Here is a 23,600-nt window from a genome sequence, read left to right as displayed (position 1 = left end):
CTGTTGTATTCAATCCCGCGGCAATTTCTGTGTTTCATCAACACTTTGAAGGTCCACAGATTACAGAATGCCTCCAGCTGTGCATTGGAAACTACTACTTGTGTTCCAGGGAAAGATCAAAGCGTAGAATGTTTGAGACATTACTCCCATGGAGGAAAGTGCGCATGGTGACTTTTGTATTCATTCCCGATGCAATTTCTGTGTTTCATCAACACTTTGAAGGTCCACAGATTACAGAATGCCTTCAGATGTGCATCGAAAACTACTACTGGTCTTCCAGGAAACGATCAAAGCGTAGAGTGTTTGAGACATTACTCCCATGGAGGAAAGTGCGCGTGATGACTGTTGTATTCAACCCCGCAGCAATTTCTGTGTTTCATCAACATTTTGAAGGTCCACAAATTACAGAATGACTCCAGATGTGATCAAAGCGTAGACTGTTTGAGACATTAGTCCCATGGAGGAAAGTAAGCATGGTGACTGTTGCGTTCAATCCCGATGCTATTTCTGTGTTCCATCAACGCTCTGATATTCCACACATTACAGAATGCCCCCAGATGTGCATCGGAAACTACTACTGGTCTTCCAGGGAATGATCAATGCGTAGACTGTTTGAGACATTACTCCCATGGAGGAAAGTGCGCATGGTGACTGTTTTATTCAATCCCGATGCCATTTCTTTGTTTCAACAGCACTCTGAGAGTCCACAGATTACAGAATGCCTCCATATGTGCATCGGAAACTACTACTTGTCGTCCAGGGAACGATCAAAGTATAGACTGTTTGAGACAATACCCCCATGGAGGAAAGTGCGCATGGTGACTGTTGTATTCAATCCCGATGCAATTTATGTGTTTCAACAACACTCAGATAGTCCACAGATTACAGAAAGCCTCCAGATAGGCATCGGAAACTACTACTGGTCTTCCAGGGAACGATCAAAGCGTAGACTGTTTGAGACATTAGTCCCCTGGAGGAAAGTGCGCATGGTGACTGTTGTGTTCAATCCCGATTCAATTTCTGTGTTTCATCAACACTCTGATAGTCCTCACATTACAGAATGCCCCCAGATGTGCATCGGAAACTACTACTGGTCTTCGAGGTAACGATCAAAGCGTAAACTGTTTGAGACATTAGTCCCATGGAGGAAAGTGCGCATGGTGACTGTTGTATTTAATCCCGATGCAATTTCTGTGTTTCAACAACGCTCTGATATTCCACACATTACAGAATGCCCCCAGATGTGCATCAGAAACTACTACTGGTCTTCCAGGGAACGAGCAAAGCGTAAACTCTTTGAGACATTACCCCCATGGAGGAAAGTGCGCATGGTGACTGTTGTATTCAATCCCAATGCAATTAATGTGTTTCAACATCACTCAGATAGTCCACAGATTACAGAATACCTCCACATAGGCATCGGAAACTAATACTGGTCTTCCAAGGAACGATCAAAGCGTAGACTGTTTGAGACATTACTCCCATGGAAGAAAGTGCGCATGGTGACTGTTGTATTCAATCCCGATGCAATTTCTGTGTTTCAACAACACTCTGACAGGCGACAGATTACAGAATGCCTCCAGATGTGCATCGGAAACTACTACTGGTCTTCCAGGGAACCATCAAAGTGTAGACTGTTTGAGACATTACTCCCATGGATTAAAATTGCGCATGGTGTGTGTTGTATTGAATCCCGATGCAATTTCTGTGTTTCATCAACACTCTGATATTCCACACATTACATAAGGCCCCCAGATGTGCATCGGAAATTACTACTTGTGTTCCAGGGAGCGATCAAAGCGTAGATTGTTTGAGACATTACTCCCATTTAGGAAAGTGCGCATGGTGACTTTTGTATTCATTCCCGGTTCAATTTCTGTGTTTCATCAACACTCTGATTGTCCACAGATTACAGAATGACACCAGATGTGCATCGGAAACTACTACTTGTCCTTCAGGGAACGATCAAAGCGTAGACTGTTTGAGACATAACTCCCATGGAGGAAAGTGCGCATGGTGACTGTTGTATTCATTCCCGATGGAATGTCAGTGTTTCATCAACACTTTGAAGGTCCACAGATTACAGAATGCCTCCAGATGTGCATCGGAAACTACTACTGGTCTTCGAGGTAACGATCAAAGCGTAAACTGTTTGAGACATTAGTCCCATGGAGGAAAGTGCGCATGGTGACTGTTGTATTTAATCCCGATGCAATTTCTGTGTTTCAACAACGCTCTGATATTCCACACATTACAGAATGCCCCCAGATGTGCATCAGAAACTACTACTGGTCTTCCAAGGAACGAGCAAAGCGTAAACTCTTTGAGACATTACCCCCATGGAGGAAAGTGCGCATGGTGACAGTTGTATTCATTCCCGATGGAATGTCAGTGTTTCATCAACACTTTGAAGGTCCACAGATTACAGAATGCCTCCAGATGTGCATCGGAAACTACTACTGGTCTCCCAGGAAACGATCAATGCGTAGAGTGTTTGAGACATTACACCCATGGAGGAAAGTGCGCATGGAGACTGTTGTATTCAATCCCGCGGCATTTTCTATGTTTCATCCACACTTTGAAGGTCCACAGATTACAGAATGAATCCAGATGTGCATCGGAAACTACTACTCGTCTTGCAGGGAATGATCAAATCGTAGACTGTTTGAGACATTACTCACATGGAGGAAAGTGCGCATGGTGACTGTTGTATTCAATCCCGATGCAATTTCTGTGTTTCATCAACACTCTGATAGTCCGCACATTACAGAATGCCCGCTGATGTGCATCGGAAACTACTACTGGTCTTTCAGGGAACGATCAAAGCGTAAACTGTTTCAGAGATTACTCCCATAGAGGAAAGTGCGCATGGTGACTGTTGTATTTAATCCCGATGCAATTTCTGTGTTTCATCAACGCTGTGGTATTCCACACATTACAGAATGATCCCAGTTGTGCATCGGAAACTACTAGTGGTCTTCCAGGAATCGATCAAAGCGTAAGCTGTTTGAGACATTACTCCCATGGAGGAAAATTGCACATGGTTACTGTTGTATTCAATCCCGATGCAATTGGTGTGTTTCAACAACACTCTGATAGTCCACAGATTACAGAATGCCTCCAGATAGGCATCGGAAACTACTACTGGTCTTCCAGGGAACGATCAAATCGAAGACTGTTTGAGACATTACTCCCATGGAGGAAAGTGCGCATGGTGACTGTTGTATTCATTCCCGATGCAATTTCTGTGTTTCATCAACACTTTGAAGGTCCACAGATTACAGAATGCCTTCAGATGTGCATCGAAAACTACTACTGGTCTTCCAGGAAACGATCAAAGCGTAGAGTGTTTGAGACATTACTCCCATGGAGGAAAGTGCGCGTGATGACTGTTGTATTCAACCCCGCAGCAATTTCTGTGTTTCATCAACATTTTGAAGGTCCACAAATTAAAGAATGCCTCCAGATGTGATCAAAGCGTAGACTGTTTGAGACATTAGTCCCATGGAGGAAAGTGCGCATGGTGACTGTTGCGTTCAATCTCGATGCAATTTCTGTGTTTCATCAACGCTCTGATATTCCACACATTACAGAATGCCCCCAGATGTGCATCGGAAACTACTACTGGCCTTCCAGGGATCGATCAAAGCGTAAACTGTTGCAGACATTACTCCCATGGAGGAAAGTGCGCATGGTGACTGTTGTATACAATCCCGAAGCAATTTCTGTGTTTCATCAACACTCTGATAGTCCACAGATTACAGAAAGCCTCCATATGTGCATCGGAATCTACTACTGGTCGTCCAGGGAACGATCAAAGTATAGACTGTTTGAGACAATACTCCCATGGAGGAAAGTGCGCATGGTGACTGTTGTATTCAATCCCGATGCAATTTATGTGTTTCAACAACACTCAGATAGTCCACAGATTACAGAAAGCCTCCAGATAGGCATCGGAAACTACTACTGGTCTTCCAAGGAACGATCAAAGCGTAGACTGTTTGAGACATTACTCCCATGGAAGAAAGAGCGCATGGTGACTGTTGTATTCAATCCCGATGCAATTTCTGTGTTTCAACAACACTCTGATAGTCGACAGATTACAGAATGCCTCCAGATGTGCATCGGAAACTACTACTGGTCTTCCAGGGAACCATCAAAGTGTAGACTGTTTGAGACATTACTCCCATAGATTAAAATTGCGCATGGTGTGTGTTGTATTGAATCCCGATGCAATTTCTGTGTTTCATCAACACTCTGATATTCCACACATTACATAAGGCCCCCAGATGTGCATCGGAAATTACTACTTATGTTCCAGGGAGCGATCAAAGCGTAGATTGTTTGAGACATTACTCCCATTTAGGAAAGTGCGCATGGTGACTTTTGTATTCATTCCCGGTGCAATTTCTGTGTTTCATCAACACTCTGATTGTCCACAGATTACAGAATGACACCAGATGTGCATCGGAAACTACTACTTGTCCTTCAGGGAACGATCAAAGCGTAGACTGTTTGAGACATAACTCCCATGGAGGAAAGTGCGCATGGTGACTGGTGTATTCAATCCCGATGCAATTTCTGTGTTTCATCAACATTCGGATAGTCCACAGATTACAGAATGCCTCCAGTTGTGCATCGGAAACTACTACTGGTCTTTCAGTGGACGAACCTGGCGTAGGCTGTTTGAGACATTACTCCCATGGAGGAAAGTGCGCATGGTGACTGTTGTATTCATTCCCGATGGAATGTCAGTGTTTCATCAACACTTTGAAGGTCCACAGATTACAGAATGCCTCCAGATGTGCATCGGAAACTACTACTAGTCTTCCAGGAAACGATCAACGCGTAGAGTGTTTGAGACAGTACTCCCATGGAGGAAAGTGCGCATGGTGACTGTTGTATTCAATCCCGCGGCATTTTCTGTATTTCATCAACACTTTGATGGTCCACAAATTACAGAATGCCTCCAGATGTGCATCGGAAACTACTACTCGTCTTGCAGGGAACGATCAAATCGTAGACTGTTTGAGACATTACTCCCATGGAGGAAAATTGCACATGGTGACTGTTGTATTCAATCCCGATGCAATTTGTGTGTTTCAACAACACTCTGATAGTCCACAGATTGCAGAATGCCTCCAGATAGGCATCGGAAACTACTACTGGTCTTCCAGGGAACGATCAAATCGAAGACTGTTTGAGACATTACTCCCATGGAGGAAAGTGCGCATGGTGACTGTTGTATTCAATCCCGCAGCAATTTCTGTTTTTCATCAACACTTTGAAGGTCCACAGATTACAGAATGCCTCCAGATGTGCATCAGAAACTACTAAAGGTCTTGCACTGAACGATCAAATCGTAGACTGTTTGAGACATTACTCCCATGCAGGAAAGTGCGCATGGTGACTGTTGTGTTCAATCCCGATGCAATTTCTGTGTTTCATCAACAATCTGATAGTCCGCACATTACAGAATGCCCTCTAATGTGCATCGGAAACTACTACTGGTCTTCCAGGGAACGATCAAAGTGTAAACTTTTTCAGACAATACTCCAATGGAGGAAAGTACGCATGGTGACTGTTGTATTTAATCCCGATGCAATGTGTGTTTCATCAACGCTCTGATATTCCACACATTACAGAATGCCCCCAGATGTGCATCAGAAAATACTACTGGTCTTCCAGGGACCGATCAAAGCGTAAACTGTTTGAGAAATTACTACCATGGAGGAAAGTGCGCATGGTGACTGTTGTATTCAATCCCGATGCATTTTCCATGTTTCATCCACACTTTGAAGGTCCACAGATTACAGAATGAATCCAGATGTGCATCGGAAACTACTACTCGTCTTGCAGGGAACGATCAAATCGTAGACTGTTTGAGACATTACTCCCATGGAGGAAAGTGCGCATGGTGACTGTTGTATTCAATCCCGATGCAATTTCTGTGTTTCATCAACACTCTGATAGTCCGCACATTACAGAATGCCCGCTGATGTGCATCGGAAACTACTACTGGTCTTTCAGGGAACGATCAAAGCGTAAACTGTTTCAGAGATTACTCCCATAGAGGAAAGTGCGCATGGTGACTGTTGTATTTAATCCTGATGCAATTTCTGTGTTTCATCAACGCTGTGGTATTCCACACATTACAGAATGATCCCAGTTGTGCATCGGAAACTACTAGTGGTCTTCCAGGAATCGATCAAAGCGTAAGCTGTTTCAGACATTACTCCCATGGAGGAAAATTGCACATGGTGACTGTTGTATTCAATCCCGATGCAATTGGTGTGTTTCAACAACACTCTGATAGTCCACAGATTACAGAATGCCTCCAGATAGGCATCGGAAACTACTACTGGTCTTCCAGGGAACGATCAAATCGAAGACTGTTTGAACATTACTCCCATGGAGGAAAGTGCGCATGGTGACTGTTGTATTCAATCCCGCGGCAATTTCTGTGTTTCATCAACACTTTGAAGGTCCACAGATTACAGAATGCCTCCAGCTGTGCATTGGAAACTACTACTTGTGTTCCAGGGAAAGATCAAAGCGTAGAATGTTTGAGACATTACTCCCATGGAGGAAAGTGCGCATGGTGACTTTTGTATTCATTCCCGATGCAATTTCTGTGTTTCATCAACACTTTGAAGGTCCACAGATTACAGAATGCCTTCAGATGTGCATCGAAAACTACTACTGGTCTTCCAGGAAACGATCAAAGCGTAGAGTGTTTGAGACATTACTCCCATGGAGGAAAGTGCGCGTGATGACTGTTGTATTCAACCCCGCAGCAATTTCTGTGTTTCATCAACATTTTGAAGGTCCACAAATTACAGAATGACTCCAGATGTGATCAAAGCGTAGACTGTTTGAGACATTAGTCCCATGGAGGAAAGTAAGCATGGTGACTGTTGCGTTCAATCCCGATGCTATTTCTGTGTTCCATCAACGCTCTGATATTCCACACATTACAGAATGCCCCCAGATGTGCATCGGAAACTACTACTGGTCTTCCAGGGAATGATCAATGCGTAGACTGTTTGAGACATTACTCCCATGGAGGAAAGTGCGCATGGTGACTGTTTTATTCAATCCCGATGCCATTTCTTTGTTTCAACAGCACTCTGAGAGTCCACAGATTACAGAATGCCTCCATATGTGCATCGGAAACTACTACTTGTCGTCCAGGGAACGATCAAAGTATAGACTGTTTGAGACAATACCCCCATGGAGGAAAGTGCGCATGGTGACTGTTGTATTCAATCCCGATGCAATTTATGTGTTTCAACAACACTCAGATAGTCCACAGATTACAGAAAGCCTCCAGATAGGCATCGGAAACTACTACTGGTCTTCCAGGGAACGATCAAAGCGTAGACTGTTTGAGACATTAGTCCCCTGGAGGAAAGTGCGCATGGTGACTGTTGTGTTCAATCCCGATTCAATTTCTGTGTTTCATCAACACTCTGATAGTCCTCACATTACAGAATGCCCCCAGATGTGCATCGGAAACTACTACTAGTCTTCGAGGTAACGATCAAAGCGTAAACTGTTTGAGACATTAGTCCCATGGAGGAAAGTGCGCATGGTGACTGTTGTATTTAATCCCGATGCAATTTCTGTGTTTCAACAACGCTCTGATATTCCACACATTACAGAATGCCCCCAGATGTGCATCAGAAACTACTACTGGTCTTCCAGGGAACGAGCAAAGCGTAAACTCTTTGAGACATTACCCCCATGGAGGAAAGTGCGCATGGTGACTGTTGTATTCAATCCCAATGCAATTAATGTGTTTCAACATCACTCAGATAGTCCACAGATTACAGAATACCTCCACATAGGCATCGGAAACTAATACTGGTCTTCCAAGGAACGATCAAAGCGTAGACTGTTTGAGACATTACTCCCATGGAAGAAAGTGCGCATGGTGACTGTTGTATTCAATCCCGATGCAATTTCTGTGTTTCAACAACACTCTGACAGGCGACAGATTACAGAATGCCTCCAGATGTGCATCGGAAACTACTACTGGTCTTCCAGGGAACCATCAAAGTGTAGACTGTTTGAGACATTACTCCCATGGATTAAAATTGCGCATGGTGTGTGTTGTATTGAATCCCGATGCAATTTCTGTGTTTCATCAACACTCTGATATTCCACACATTACATAAGGCCCCCAGATGTGCCTCGGAAATTACTACTTGTGTTCCAGGGAGCGATCAAAGCGTACATTGTTTGAGACATTACTCCCATTTAGGAAAGTGCGCATGGTGACTTTTGTATTCATTCCCGGTTCAATTTCTGTGTTTCATCAACACTCTGATTGTCCACAGATTACAGAATGACACCAGATGTGCATCGGAAACTAATACTTGTCCTTCAGGGAACGATCAAAGCGTAGACTGTTTGAGACATAACTCCCATGGAGGAAAGTGCGCATGGTGACTGTTGTATTCATTCCCGATGGAATGTCAGTGTTTCATCAACACTTTGAAGGTCCACAGATTACAGAATGCCTCCAGATGTGCATCGGAAACTACTACTGGTCTTCGAGGTAACGATCAAAGCGTAAACTGTTTGAGACATTAGTCCCATGGAGGAAAGTGCGCATGGTGACTGTTGTATTTAATCCCGATGCAATTTCTGTGTTTCAACAACGCTCTGATATTCCACACATTACAGAATGCCCCCAGATGTGCATCAGAAACTACTACTGGTCTTCCAGGGAACGAGCAAAGCGTAAACTCTTTGAGACATTACCCCCATGGAGGAAAGTGCGCATGGTGACTGTTGTATTCAATCCCAATGCAATTAATGTGTTTCAACATCACTCAGATAGTCCACAGATTACAGAATACCTCCACATAGGCATCGGAAACTACTACTGGTCTTCCAAGGAACGATCAAAGCGTAGACTGTTTGAGACATTACTCCCATGGAGGAAAGTGCGCATGGTGACTGTTTTATTCAATCCCGATGCCATTTCTTTGTTTCAACAGCACTCTGATAGTCCACAGATTACAGAATGCCTCCAGATGTGCATCGGAAACTACTACTGGTCTTCCAAGGAACGATCAAAGCGTAGACTGTTTGAGACATTACTCCCATGGAAGAAAGTGCGCATGGTGACTGTTGTATTCATTCCCGGTTCAATTTCTGTGTTTCATCAACACTCTGATTGTCCACAGATTACAGAATGAATCCAGATGTGCATCGGAAACTACTACTCGTCTTGCAGGGAACGATCAAATCGTAGACTGTTTGAGACATTACTCCCATGGAGGAAAGTGCGCATGGTGACTGTTGTATTCAATCCCGATGCAATTTCTGTGTTTCATCAACACTCTGATAGTCTGCACATTACAGAATGCCCGCTGATGTGCATCGGAAACTACTACTGGTCTTTCAGGGAACGATCAAAGCGTAAACTGTTTCAGAGATTACTCCCATAGAGGAAAGTGCGCATGGTGACTGTTGTATTTAATCCCGATGCAATTTCTGTGTTTCATCAACGCTGTGGTATTCCACGCATTACAGAATGATCCCAGTTGTGCATCGGAAACTACTAGTGGTCTTCCAGGAATCGATCAAAGCGTAAGCTGTTTGAGACATTACTCCCATGGAGGAAAATTGCACATGGTGACTGTTGTATTCAATCCCGATGCAATTGGTGTGTTTCAACAACACTCTGATAGTCCACAGATTACAGAATGCCTCCAGATAGGCATCGGAAACTACTACTGGTCTTCCAGGGAACGATCAAATCGAAGACTGTTTGAGACATTACTCCCATGGAGGAAAGTGCGCATGGTGACTGTTGTATTCAATCCCGCGGCAATTTCTGTGTTTCATCAACACTTTGAAGGTCCACAGATTACAGAATGCCTCCAGCTGTGCATTGGAAACTACTACTTGTGTTCCAGGGAAAGATCAAAGCGTAGAATGTTTGAGACATTACTCCCATGGAGGAAAGTGCGCATGGTGACTTTTGTATTCATTCCCGATGCAATTTCTGTGTTTCATCAACACTTTGAAGGTCCACAGATTACAGAATGCCTTCAGATGTGCATCGGAAACTACTACTGGTCTTCCAGGAAACGATCAATGCGTAGAGTGTTTGAGACATTACACCCATTTAGGAAAGTGCGCATGGTGACTGTTGTATTCAATCCCGCGGCATTTTCTATGTTTCATCCACACTTTGAACGTCCACAGATTACAGAATGAATCCAGATGTGCATCGGAAACTACTACTCGTCTTGCAGGGAACGATGAAATCGTAGACTGTTTGAGACATTACTCCCATGGAGGAAAGTGCGCATGGTGACTGTTGTATTCAATCCCGATGCAATTTCTGTGTTTCATCAACACTCTGATAGTCCGCACATTACAGAATGCCCGCTGATGTGCATCGGAAACTACTACTGGTCTTTCAGGGAACGATCAAAGCGTAAACTGTTTCAGAGATTACTCCCATAGAGGAAAGTGCGCATGGTGACTGTTGTATTTAATCCCGATGCAATTTCTGTGTTTCATCAACGCTGTGGTATTCCACACATTACAGAATGATCCCAGTTGTGCATCGGAAACTACTAGTGGTCTTCCAGGAATCGATCAAAGCGTAAGCTGTTTGAGACATTACTCCCATGGAGGAAAGTGCACATTGTGACTGTTGTATTCAATCCCGATGCAATTTGTGTGTTTCAACAACACTCTGATAGTCCACAGATTACAGAATGCCTCCAGATAGGCATCGGAAACTACTACTGGTCTTCCAGGGAACGATCAAATCGAAGACTGTTTGAGACATTACTCCCATGGAGGAAAGTGCGCATGGTGACTGTTGTATTCAATCCCGCGTCAATTTCTGTGTTTCATCAACACTTTGAAGGTCCACAGATTACAGAATGCCTCCAGCTGTGCATTGGAAACTACTACATGTGTTCCAGGGAAAGATCAAAGCGTAGAGTGTTTGAGACATTACTCCCATGGAGGAAAGTGCGCATGGTGACTTTTGTATTCATTCCCGATGCAATTTCTGTGTTTCATCAACACTTTGAAGGTCCACAGATTACAGAATGCCTTCAGATGTGCATCGAAAACTACTACTGGTCTTCCAGGAAACGATCAAAGCGTAGAGTGTTTGAGACATTACTCCCATGGAGGAAAGTGCGCGTGATGACTGTTGTATTCAACCCCGCAGCAATTTCTGTGTTTCATCAACATTTTGAAGGTCCACAAATTACAGAATGACTCCAGATGTGATCAAAGCGTAGACTGTTTGAGACATTAGTCCCATGGAGGAAAGTGCGCATGGTGACTGTTGCGTTCAATCCCGATGCTATTTCTGTGTTCCATCAACGCTCTGATTTTCCACACATTACAGAATGCCCCCAGATGTGCATCGGAAACTACTATTGGTCTTCCAGGGAATGATCAATGCGTAGACTGTTTGAGACATTACTCCCATGGAGGAAAGTGCGCATGGTGACTGTTTTATTCAATCCCGATGCCATTTCTTTGTTTCAACAGCACTCTGATAGTCCACAGATTACAGAATGCCTCCACATGTGCATCGGAAACTACTACTTGTCGTCCAGGGAACGATCAAAGTATAGACTGTTTGAGACAATACTCCCATGGAGGAAAGTGCGCATGGTGACTGTTGTATTCAATCCCGATGCAATTTATGTGTTTCAACAACACTCAGATAGTCCACAGATTACAGAAAGCCTCCAGATAGGCATCGGAAACTACTACTGGTCTTCCAGGGAACGATCAAAGCGTAGACTGTTTGAGACATTAGTCCCCTGGAGGAAAGTGCGCATGGTGACTGTTGTGTTCAATCCCGATTCAATTTCTGTGTTTCATCAACACTCTGATAGTCCTCACATTACAGAATGCCCCCAGATGTGCATCGGAAACTACTACTGGTCTTCGAGGTAATGATCAAAGCGTAAACTGTTTGAGACATTAGTCCCATGGAGGAAAGTGCGCATGGTGACTGTTGTATTTAATCCCGATGCAATTTCTGTGTTTCAACAACGCTCTGATATTCCACACATTACAGAATGCCCCCAGATGTGCATAAGAAACTACTACTGGTCTTCCAGGGAACGAGCAAAGCGTAAACTCTTTGAGACATTACCCCCATGGAGGAAAGTGCGCATGGTGACTGTTGTATTCAATCCCAATGCAATTAATGTTTTTCAACATCACTCAGATAGTCCACAGATTACAGAATGCCTCCACATAGGCATCGGAAACTACTACTGGTCTTCCAAGGAACGATCAAAGCGTAGACTGTTTGAGACATTACTCCCATGGAAGAAAGTGCGCATGGTGACTGTTGTATTCAATCCCGATGCAATTTCTGTGTTTCAACAACACTCTGACAGTCGACAGATTACAGAATGCCTCCAGATGTGCATCGGAAACTACTACTGGTCTTCCAGGGAACCATCAAAGTGTAGACTGTTTGAGACATTACTCCCATGGATTAAAATTGCGCATGGTGTGTGTTGTATTGAATCCCGATGCAATTTCTGTGTTTCATCAACACTCTGATATTCCACACATTACATAAGGCCCCCAGATGTGCATCGGAAATTACTACTTGTGTTCCAGGGAGCGATCAAAGCGTAGATTGTTTGAGACATTACTCCCATTTAGGAAAGTGCGCATGGTGACTTTTGTATTCATTCCCGGGTCAATTTCTGTGTTTCATCAACACTCTGATTGTCCACAGATTACAGAATGACACCAGATGTGCATCGGAAACTACTACTTGTCCTTCAGGGAACGATCAAAGCGTAGACTGTTTGAGACATAACTCCCATGGAGGAAAGTGCGCATGGTGACTGTTGTATTCATTCCCGATGGAATGTCAGTGTTTCATCTACATTTTGAAGGTCCACAAATTACAGAATGACTCCAGATGTGATCAAAGCGTAGACTGTTTGAGACATTAGTCCCATGGAGGAAAGTGCGCATGGTGACTGTTGCGTTCAATCCCGATGCTATTTCTGTGTTCCATCAACGCTCTGATATTCCACACATTACAGAATGCCCCCAGATGTGCATCGGAAACTACTACTGGCCTTCCAGGGATCGATCAAAGCGTATACTGTTGCAGGCATTACTCCCATGGAGGAAAGTGCGCATGGTGACTGTTGTATACAAGCCCGATGCAATTTCTGTGTTTCATCAACACTCTGATAGTCCACAGACTTCAAAATGCCTCCAGAAGTGCATCGGAAACTACTACTGGTCTTCCAGGGAACGATCAAAGCGTAGACTGTTTGAGACATTACTCCCATGGAGGAAAGTGCGCATGGTGACTGATTTATTCAATCCCGATGCCATTTCTTTGTTTCAACAGCACTCTGATAGTCCACAGATTACAGAATGCCTCCACATGTGCAACGGAAACTACTACTTGTCGTCCAGGGAACGATCAAAGTATAGACTGTTTGAGACAATACTCCCATGGAGGAAAGTGCGCATGGTGACTGTTGTATTCAATCCCGATGCAATTTATGTGTTTCAACAACACTCAGATAGTCCACAGATTACAGAAAGCCTCCAGATAGGCATCGGAAACTACTACTGGTCTTCCAGGGAACGATCAAAGCGTAGACTGTTTTAGACATTAGTCCCCTGGAGGAAAGTGCGCATGGTGACTGTTGTGTTCAATCCCGATTCAATTTCTGTGTTTCATCAACACTCTGATAGTCCTCACATTACAGAATGCTCCCAGATGTGCATCGGAAACTACTACTGGTCTTCGAGGTAACGATCAAAGCGTAAACTGTTTGAGACATTAGTCCCATGGAGGAAAGTGCGCATGGTGACTGTTGTATTTAATCCCGATGCAATTTCTGTGTTTCAACAACGCTCTGATATTCCACACATTACAGAATGCCCCCAGATGTGCATCAGAAACTACTACTGGTCTTCCAGGGAACGAGCAAAGCGTAAACTCTTTGAGACATTACCCCCATGGAGGAAAGTGCGCATGGTGACTGTTGTATTCAATCCGAATGCAATTAATGTGTTTCAACATCACTCAGATAGTCCACAGATTACAGAATGCCTCCACATAGGCATCGGAAACTACCACTGGTCTTCCAAGGAACGATCAAAGCGTAGACTGTTTGAGACATTACTCCCATGGAAGAAAGTGCGCATGGTGACTGTTGTATTCAATCCCGATGCAATTTCTGTGTTTCAACAACACTCTGATAGTCGACAGATTACAGAATGCCTCCAGATGTGCATCGGAAACTACTACTGGTCTTCCAGGGAACCATCAAAGTGTAGACTGTTTGAGACATTACTCCCATGGATTAAAATTGCGCATGGTGTGTGTTGTATTGAATCCCGATAGAATTTCTGTGTTTCATCAACACTCTGATATTCCACACATTACATAAGGCCCCCAGATGTGCATCGGAAATTACTACTTGTGTTCCAGGGAGCGATCAAAGCGTAGATTGTTTGAGACATTACTCCCATTTAGGAAAGTGCGCATGGTGACTTTTGTATTCATTCCCGGTTCAATTTCTGTGTTTCATCAACACTCTGATTGTCCACAGATTACAGAATGACACCAGATGTGCATCGGAAACTACTACTTGTCCTTCAGGGAACGATCAAAGCGTAGACTGTTTGAGACATAACTCCCATGGAGGAAAGTGCGCATGGTGACTGTTGTATTCATTCCCGATGGAATGTCAGTGTTTCATCAACACTTTGAAGGTCCACAGTTTACAGAATGCCTCCAGATGAGCATTGGAAACTACTAGTAGTCTTCCAGGAAACGATCAACGCGTAGAGTGTTTGAGACATTACTCCCATGGAGGAAAGTGCGCATGGTGACTGTTGTATTCTATCCCGCGGCATTTTCTGTGTTTCATCAACACTTTGATGGTCCACAGATTACAGAATGCCTCCAGATGTGCATCAGAAACTACTAAAGGTCGTGCACTGAACGATCAAATCGTAGACTGTTTGAGACATTACTCCCATGCAGGAAAGTGCGCATGGTGACTGTTGTGTTCAATCCCGATGCAATTTCTGTGTTTCATCAGCAATCTGATAGACCGCACATTACAGAATGCCCTCTAATGTGCATCGGCATCTACTACTGGTCTTCCAGGGAACGATCAAAGTGTAAACTTTTTCAGACATTACTCCCATGGAGGAAAGTACGCATGGTGACTGTTGTATTTAATCCCGATGCAATGTCTGTGTTTCATCAACGCTCTGATATTCCACACATTACAGAATGCCCCCAGATGTGCATCAGAAAATACTACTGTTCTTCCAGGGAACGATCAAAGCGTAAACTGTTTGAGAAATTACTACCATGGAGGAAAGTGCGCATGGTGACTGTTGTATTCAATCTCGATGCAATTTCTGTGTTTCATCAACATTCTGATAGTCCACAGATTACAGAATGCCTCCAGTTGTGCATCGGAAACTACTACTGGTCTTTCAGTGGACGATCCTGGCGTGGGCTGTTTGAGACATTACTCCCATGGAGGAAAGTGCGCATGGTGACAGTTGTATTCATTCCCGATGGAATGTCAGTGTTTCATCAACACTTTGAAGGTCCACAGATTACAGAATGCCTCCAGATGTGCATCGGAAACTACTACTGGTCTTCCAGGAAACGATCAATGCGTAGAGTGTTTGAGACATTACACCCATGGAGGAAAGTGCGCATGGTGACTGTTGTATTCAATCCCGCGGCATTGTCTATGTTTCATCCACACTTTGAAGGTCCACAGATTACAGAATGAATCCAGATGTGCATCGGAAACTACTACTCGTCTTGCAGGGAACGATCAAATCGTAGACTGTTTGAGACATTACTCCCATGAAGGAAAGTGCGCATGGTGACTGTTGTATTCAATCCCGATGCAATTTCTGTGTTTCATCAACACTCTGATAGTCCGCACATTACAGAATGCCCGCTGATGTGCATCGGAAACTACTACTGGTCTTTCAGGGAACGATCAAAGCGTAAACTGTTTCAGAGATTACTCCCATAGAGGAAAGTGCGCATGGTGACTGTTGTATTTAATCCCGATGCAATTTCTGTGTTTCATCAACGCTGTGGTATTCCACACATTACAGAATGATCCCAGTTGTGCATCGGAAACTACTAGTGGTCTTCCAGGAATCGATCAAAGCGTAAGCTGTTTGAGACACTACTCCCATGGAGGAAAATTGCACATGGTGACTGTTGTATTCAATCCCGATGCAATTGGTGTGTTTCAACAACACTCTGATAGTCCACAGATTATGGAATGCCTCCAGATAGGCATCGGAAACTACTACTGGTCTTCCAGGGAACGATCAAATCGAAGACTGTTTGAGACATTACTCCCATGGAGGAAAGTGCGCATGGTGACTGTTGTATTCAATCCCGCGGCAATTTCTGTGTTTCATCAACACTTTGAAGGTCCACAGATTACAGAATGCCTCCAGCTGTGCATTGGAAACTACTACTTTTATTCCAGGGAAAGATCAAAGCGTAGAATGTTTGAGACATTACTCCCATGGAGGAAAGTGCGCATGGTGACTTTTGTATTCATTCCCGATGCAATTTCTGTGTTTCATCAACACTTTGAAGGTCCACAGATTACAGAATGCCTTCAGATGTGCATCGAAAACTACTACTGGTCTTCCAGGAAACGATCAAAGCGTAGAGTGTTTGAGACATTACTCCCATGGAGGAAAGTGCGCATGATGACTGTTGTATTCAACCCCGCAGTAATTTCTGTGTTTCATCAACATTTTGAAGGTCCACAAATTAAAGAATGCCTCCAGATGTGATCAAAGCGTAGACTGTTTGAGACATTAGTCCCATGGAGGTAAGTGCGCATGGTGACTGTTGCGTTCAATCTCGATGCAATTTCTGTGTTTCATCAACGCTCTGATATTCCACACATTACAGAAAGCCCCCAGATGTGCATCGGAAACTACTACTGGCCTTCCAGGGATCGATCAAAGCGTAAACTGTTGCAGACATTACTCCCATGGAGGAAAGTGCGCATGGTGACTGTTGTATACAATCCCGATGCAATTTCTGTGTTTCATCAACACTCTGATAGTCCACAGATTTCAAAATGCCTCCAGAAGTGCATCGGAAACTACTACTGGTCTTCCAGGGAACGATCAAAGCGAAGACTGTTTGAGACATTACTCCCATGGAGGAAAGTGCGCATGGTGACTGTTTTATTCAATCCCGATGCCATTTCTTTGTTTCAACAACACTCTGATAGTCCACAGATTACAGGATGCCTATACATGTGCATCGGAAGCTACTACTGGTCGTCCAGGGAACGATCAAAGTATAGACTGTTTGAGACAATACTCCCATGTAGGAAAGTACGCATGGTGACTGTTGTATTCAATCCCGATGCAATTTATGTGTTTCAACAACACTCAGATAGTCCACAGATTACAGAAAGCCTCCAGATAGGCATCGGAAACTACTACTGGTCTTCCAGGGAACGATCAAAGCGTAGACTGTTTGAGACTTTAGTCCCCTGGAGGAAAGTGCGCATGGTGACTGTTGTGTTCAATCCCGATTCAATTTCTGTGTTTCATCAACACTCTGATAGTCCTCACATTACAGAATGTCCCCAGATGTGCATCGGAAACTACTACTGTCTTCGAGGTAACGATCAAAGCGTAAACTGTTTGAGACATTAGTCCCATGGAGGAAAGTGCGCATGGTGACTGTTGTATTTAATCCCGATGCAATTTCTGTGTTTCAACAACGCTCTGATATTCCACACATTACAGAATGCCCCCAGATGTGCATCAGAAACTACTACTGGTATTCCAGGGAACGAGCAAAGCGTAAACTGTTTGAGACATTACTCCCATGGAGGAAAGAGGGATGGTGACTGTTGTATTCAATCCCAATGCAATTAATGTGTTTCAACAGCACTCAGATAGTCCACAGATTACAGAATGCCTCCACATAGGCATCGGAAACTACTACTGGTCTTCCAAGGAACGATCAAAGCGTAGACTGTTTGAGACATTACTCCCATGGAAGAAAGTGCGCATGGTGACTGTTGTATTCAATCCCGATGCAATTTCTGTGTTTCAACAACACTCTGATAGTCGACAGATTACAGAATGCCTCCAGATGTGCATCGGAAACTACTACTGGTCTTCCAGGGAACCATCAAAGTGTAGACTGTTTGAGACATTACTCCCATGGATTAAAATTGCGCATGGTGTGTGTTGTATTGAATCCCGATGCAATTTCTGTGTTTCATCAACACTCTGATATTCCACACATTACAGAAGACCCCCAGATATGCATCGTAAAATACTACTTGTGTTCCAGGGAGCGATCAAAGCGTAGATTGTTTGAGACATCACTCCCATTTAGGAAAGTGCGCATGGTGACTTTTGTATTCATTCCCGGTGCATTTTCTGTGTTTCATCAACACTCTGATTGTCCACAGATTACAGAATGACACCAGATGTGCATCGGAAACTACTACTTGTCCTCCAGGGAACGATCAAAGCGTAGACTGTTTGAGACATAACTCCCGTGGAGGAAAGTGCGCATGGTGACTGGTGTATTCAATCCCGATGCAATTTCTGTGTTTCATCAACATTCGGATAGTCCACAGATTACAGAATTCCTCCAGTTGTGCATCGGAAACTACTACTGGTCTTTCAGTGGACGATCCTGGCGTAGGCTGTTTGAGACATTACTCCCATGGAGAAGAGTGCGCATGGTGACTGTTGTATTCATTCCCGATGGAATGTCAGTGTTTCATCAACACTTTGAAGGTCCACAGATTACAGAATGCCTCCAGATGTGCATCGGAAACTACTACTGGTCTTCCAGGAAACGATCAATGCGTAGAGTGTTTGAGACATTACTCCCATGGAGGAAAGTGCGCATGGTGACTGTTGTATTCAATCCCGCGGCATTTTCTGTGTTTCATCAACACTTTGATGGTCCACAGATTACAGAATGCCTCCAGATGTGCATCGGAAACTACTACTCGTCTTGCATGGAACGGTCAAATCGTAGACTGTTTGAGACATTACTCCCATGGAGGAAAGTGCGCATGGTGACTGTTGTATTCAATCCCGATGCAATTTGTGTGTTTCAACAACACTCTGATAGTCCACAGATTACAGAATGCCTCCAGATAGGCATCGGAAACTACTACTGGTCTTCCAGGGAACGATCAAATCGAAGACTGTTTGAGACATTACTCCCATGGAGGAAAGTGCGCATGGTGGCTGTTGTATTCAATCCCGCGGCAATTTCTGTGTTTCATCAACACTTTGAAGGTCCACAGATTACAGAATGCCTCTAGCTGTGCATTGGAAACTACTACTTGTGTTCCAGGGAAAGATCAAAGCGTAGAGTGTTTGAGACATTACTCCCATGGAGGAAAGTGCGCATGGTGACTTTTGTATTCATTCCCGATGCAATTTCTGTGTTTCATCAACACTTTGAAGGTCCACAGATTACAGAATGCCTTCAGATGTGCATCGAAAACTACTACTGGTCTTCCAGGAAACGATCAAAGCGTAGAGTGTTTGAGACATTACTCCCATGGAGGAAAGTGCGCGTGATGACTGTTGTATTCAACCCCGCAGCAATTTCTGTGTTTCATCAACATTTTGAAGGTCCACAAATTACAGAATGACTCCAGATGTGATCAAAGCGTAGACTGTTTGAGACATTAGTCCCATGGAGGAAAGTGCGCATGGTGACTGTTGCGTTCAATCCCGATGCAATTTCTGTGTTCCATCAACGCTTTGATATTCCACACATTACAGAATGCCCCCAGATGTGCATCGGAAATTACTACTGGACTTCCAGGGATCGATCAAAGCGTAAACTGTTGCAGACATTACTCCCATGGAGGAAAGTGCGCATGGTGACTGTTGTATACAATCCCGATGCAATTTCTGTGTTTCATCAACACTCTGATAGTCCACAGATTTCAAAATGCCTCCAGAAGTGCATCGGAAACTACTACTGGTCTTCCAGGAAACGATCAAAGCGTAGACTGTTTGAGACATTACTCCCATGGAGGAAAGTGCGCATGGTGACTGTTTTATTCAATCCCGATGCCATTTCTTTGTTTCAACAGCACTCTGATAGTCCACAGATTACAGAATGCCTCCACATGTGCATCGGAAACTACTACTTGTCGTCCAGGGAACGATCAAATTATAGACTGTTTGAGACAATACTCCCATGGAGGAAAGTGCGCATGGTGACTGTTGTATTCAATCCCGATGCAATTTATGTGTTTCAACAACACTCAGATAGTCCACAGATTACAGAAAGCATCCAGATAGGCATCGGAAACTACTACTGGTCTTCCAGGGAACGATCAAAGCGTAGACTGTTTGAGACATTAGTCCCCTGGAGGAAAGTGCGCATGGTGACTGTTGTGTTCAATCCCGATTCAATTTCTGTGTTTCATCAACACTCTGATAGTCCTCACATTACAGAATGCCCCCAGATGTGCATCGGAAACTACTACTGGTCTTCGAGGTAACGATCAAAGCGTAATCTGTTTGAGACATTAGTCCCATGGAGGAAAGTGCGCATGGTGACTGTTGTATTTAATCCCGATGCAATTTCTGTGTTTCAACAACGCTCTGATATTCCACACATTACAGAATGCCCCCAGATGTGCATCAGAAACTACTACTGGTCTTCCAGGGAACGAGCAAAGCGTAAACTCTTTGAGACATTACTCCCATGGAGGAAAGTGCGCTTGGTGACTGTTGTATTCAATTCCAATGCAATTAATGTGATTCAACAGCACTCAGATAGTCCACAGATTACAGAATGCCTCCACATAGGCATCGGAAACTACTACTGGTCTTCCAAGGAACGATCAAAGCGTAGACTGTTTGAGACATTACTCCCATGGAAGAAAGTGCGCATGGTGACTGTTGTATTCAATCCCGATGCAATTTCTGTGTTTCAACAACACTCTGATAGTCGACAGATTACAGAATGCCTCCAGATGTGCATCGGAAACTACTACTGGTCTTCCAGGGAACCATCAAAGTGTAGACTGTTTGAGACATTTCTCCCATGGATTAAAATTGCGCATGGTGTGTGTTGTATTGAATCCCGATGCAATTTCTGTGTTTCATCAACACTCTGATATTCCACACATTACATAAGGCCCCCAGCTGTGCATCGGAAATTACTACTTGTGTTCCAGGGAGCGATCAAAGCGCAGATGGTTTGAGACATTACTCCCATTTAGGAAAGTGCGCATGGTGACTTTTGTATTCATTCCCGGTGCAATTTCTGTGTTTCATCAACACTCTGAGTGTCCACAGATTACAGAATGACACCAGATGTGCATCGGAAACTACTACTTGTCCTTCAGGGAACGATCAAAGCGTAGACTGTTTAAGACATAACTCCCATGGAGGAAAATGCGCATGGTGACTCGTGTATTCAATCCCGATGCAATTTCTGTGTTTCATCAACATTCGGATAGTCCACAGATTACAGAATGCCTCCAGTTGTGCATCGGAAACTACTACTGGTCTTTCAGTGGTCGAACCTGGCGTAGGCTGTTTGAGACACTACTCCCATGGAGGAAAGTGCGCATGGTGACTGTTGTATTCATTCCCGATGGAATGTCAGTGTTTCATCAACACTTTGAAGGTCCACAGATTACAGAATGCCTCCAGATGTGCATCGGAAACTACTACTAGTCTTCCAGGAAACGATCAACGCGTACAGTGTTTGAGACATTACTCCCATGGAGGAAAGTGCGCATGGTGACTTTTGTATTCATTCCCGATGCAATTTCTGTGTTTCATCAACTCTTTGAAGGTCCACAGATTACAGAATGCCTTCAGATGTGCATCGAAAACTACTACTGGTCTTCCAGGAAACGATCAAAGCGTAGAGTGTTTGAGACATTACTCCCATGGAGGAAAGTGCGCGTGATGACTGTTGTATTCAACCCCGCAGCAATTTCTGTGTTTCATTACATTTTGAAGGTCCACAAATTACAGAATGACTCCAGATGTGATCAAAGCGTAGACTGTTTCAGACATTAGTCCCATGGAGGAAAGTGCGCATGGTGACTGTTGCGTTCAATCCCGATGCAATTTCTGTGTTCCATCAACGCTTTGATATTCCACACATTACAGAATGCCCCCAGATGTGCATCGGAAACTACTACTGGCCTTCCAGGGATCGATCAAAGCGTAAACTGTTGCAGACATTACTCCCATGGAGGAAAGTGCGCATGGTGACTGTTGTATACAATCCCGATGCAATTTCTGTGTTTCATCAACACTCTGATAGTCCACAGATTTCAAAATGCCTCCAGAAGTGCATCGGAAACTACTACTGGTCTTCCAGGAAACGATCAAAGCGTAGACTGTTTGAGACATTACTCCCATGGAGGAAAGTGCGCATGGTGACTGTTTTATTCAATCCCGATGCCATTTCTTTGTTTCAACAGCACTCTGATAGTCCACAGATTACAGAATGCCTCCACATGTGCATCGGAAACTACTACTTGTCGTCCAGGGAACGATCAAAGTATAGACTGTTTGAGACAATACTCCCATGGAGGAAAGTGCGCATGGTGACTGTTGTATTCAATCCCGATGCAATTTATGTGTTTCAACAACACTCAGATAGTCCACAGATTACAGAAAGCCTCCAGATAGGCATCGGAAACTACTACTGGTCTTCCAGGGAACGATCAAAGCGTAGACTGTTTGAGACATTAGTCCCCTGGAGGAAAGTGCGCATGGTGACTGTTGTATTCAATCCCAATGCAATTAATGTGTTTCAACAGCACTCAGATAGTCCACAGATTACAGAATGCCTCCACATAGGCATCGGAAACTACTACTGGTCTTCCAAGGAACGATCAAAGCGTAGACTGTTTGAGACATTACTCCCATGGAAGAAAGTGCGCATGGTGACTCTTGTATTCAATCCCGATGCAATTTCTGTGTTTCAACAAAACTCTGATAGTCGACAGATTACAGAATGCCTCCAGATGTGCATCGGAAACTACTACTGGTCTTCCAGGGAACCATCAAAATGTAGACTGTTTGAGACATTACTCCCATGGATTAAAATTGCGCATGGTGTGTGTTGTATTGAATCCCGATGCAATTTCTGTGTTTCATCAACACTCTGATATTCCACACATTACATAAGGCCCCCAGATGTGCATCGGAAATTACTACTTGTGTTCCAGGGAGCGATCAAAGCGTAGATTGTTTGATACATTACTCCCATTTAGGAAAGTGCGCATGGTGACTTTTGTATTCATTCCCGGTGCTATTTCTGTGTTTCATCAACACTCTGATTGTCCACAGATTACAGAATGACACCAGATGTGCATCGGAAACTACTACTTGTCCTTCAGGGAACGATCAAAGCGTAGACTGTTTAAGACATAACTCCCATGGAGGAAAGTGCGCATGGTGACTGGTGTATTCAATCCCGATGCAATTTCTGTGTTTCATCAACATTCGGATAGTCCACAGATTACAGAATGCCTCCAGTTGTGCATCGG

Source organism: Schistocerca gregaria, chromosome 7 (genome assembly GCF_023897955.1).
Source record: "Schistocerca gregaria isolate iqSchGreg1 chromosome 7, iqSchGreg1.2, whole genome shotgun sequence".
Classification (NCBI taxonomy): Eukaryota; Metazoa; Arthropoda; class Insecta; order Orthoptera; family Acrididae; genus Schistocerca; species Schistocerca gregaria.
The sequence above is the reverse complement of the archived record's forward strand: the minus strand, read 5'-3'. Positions refer to the sequence as shown.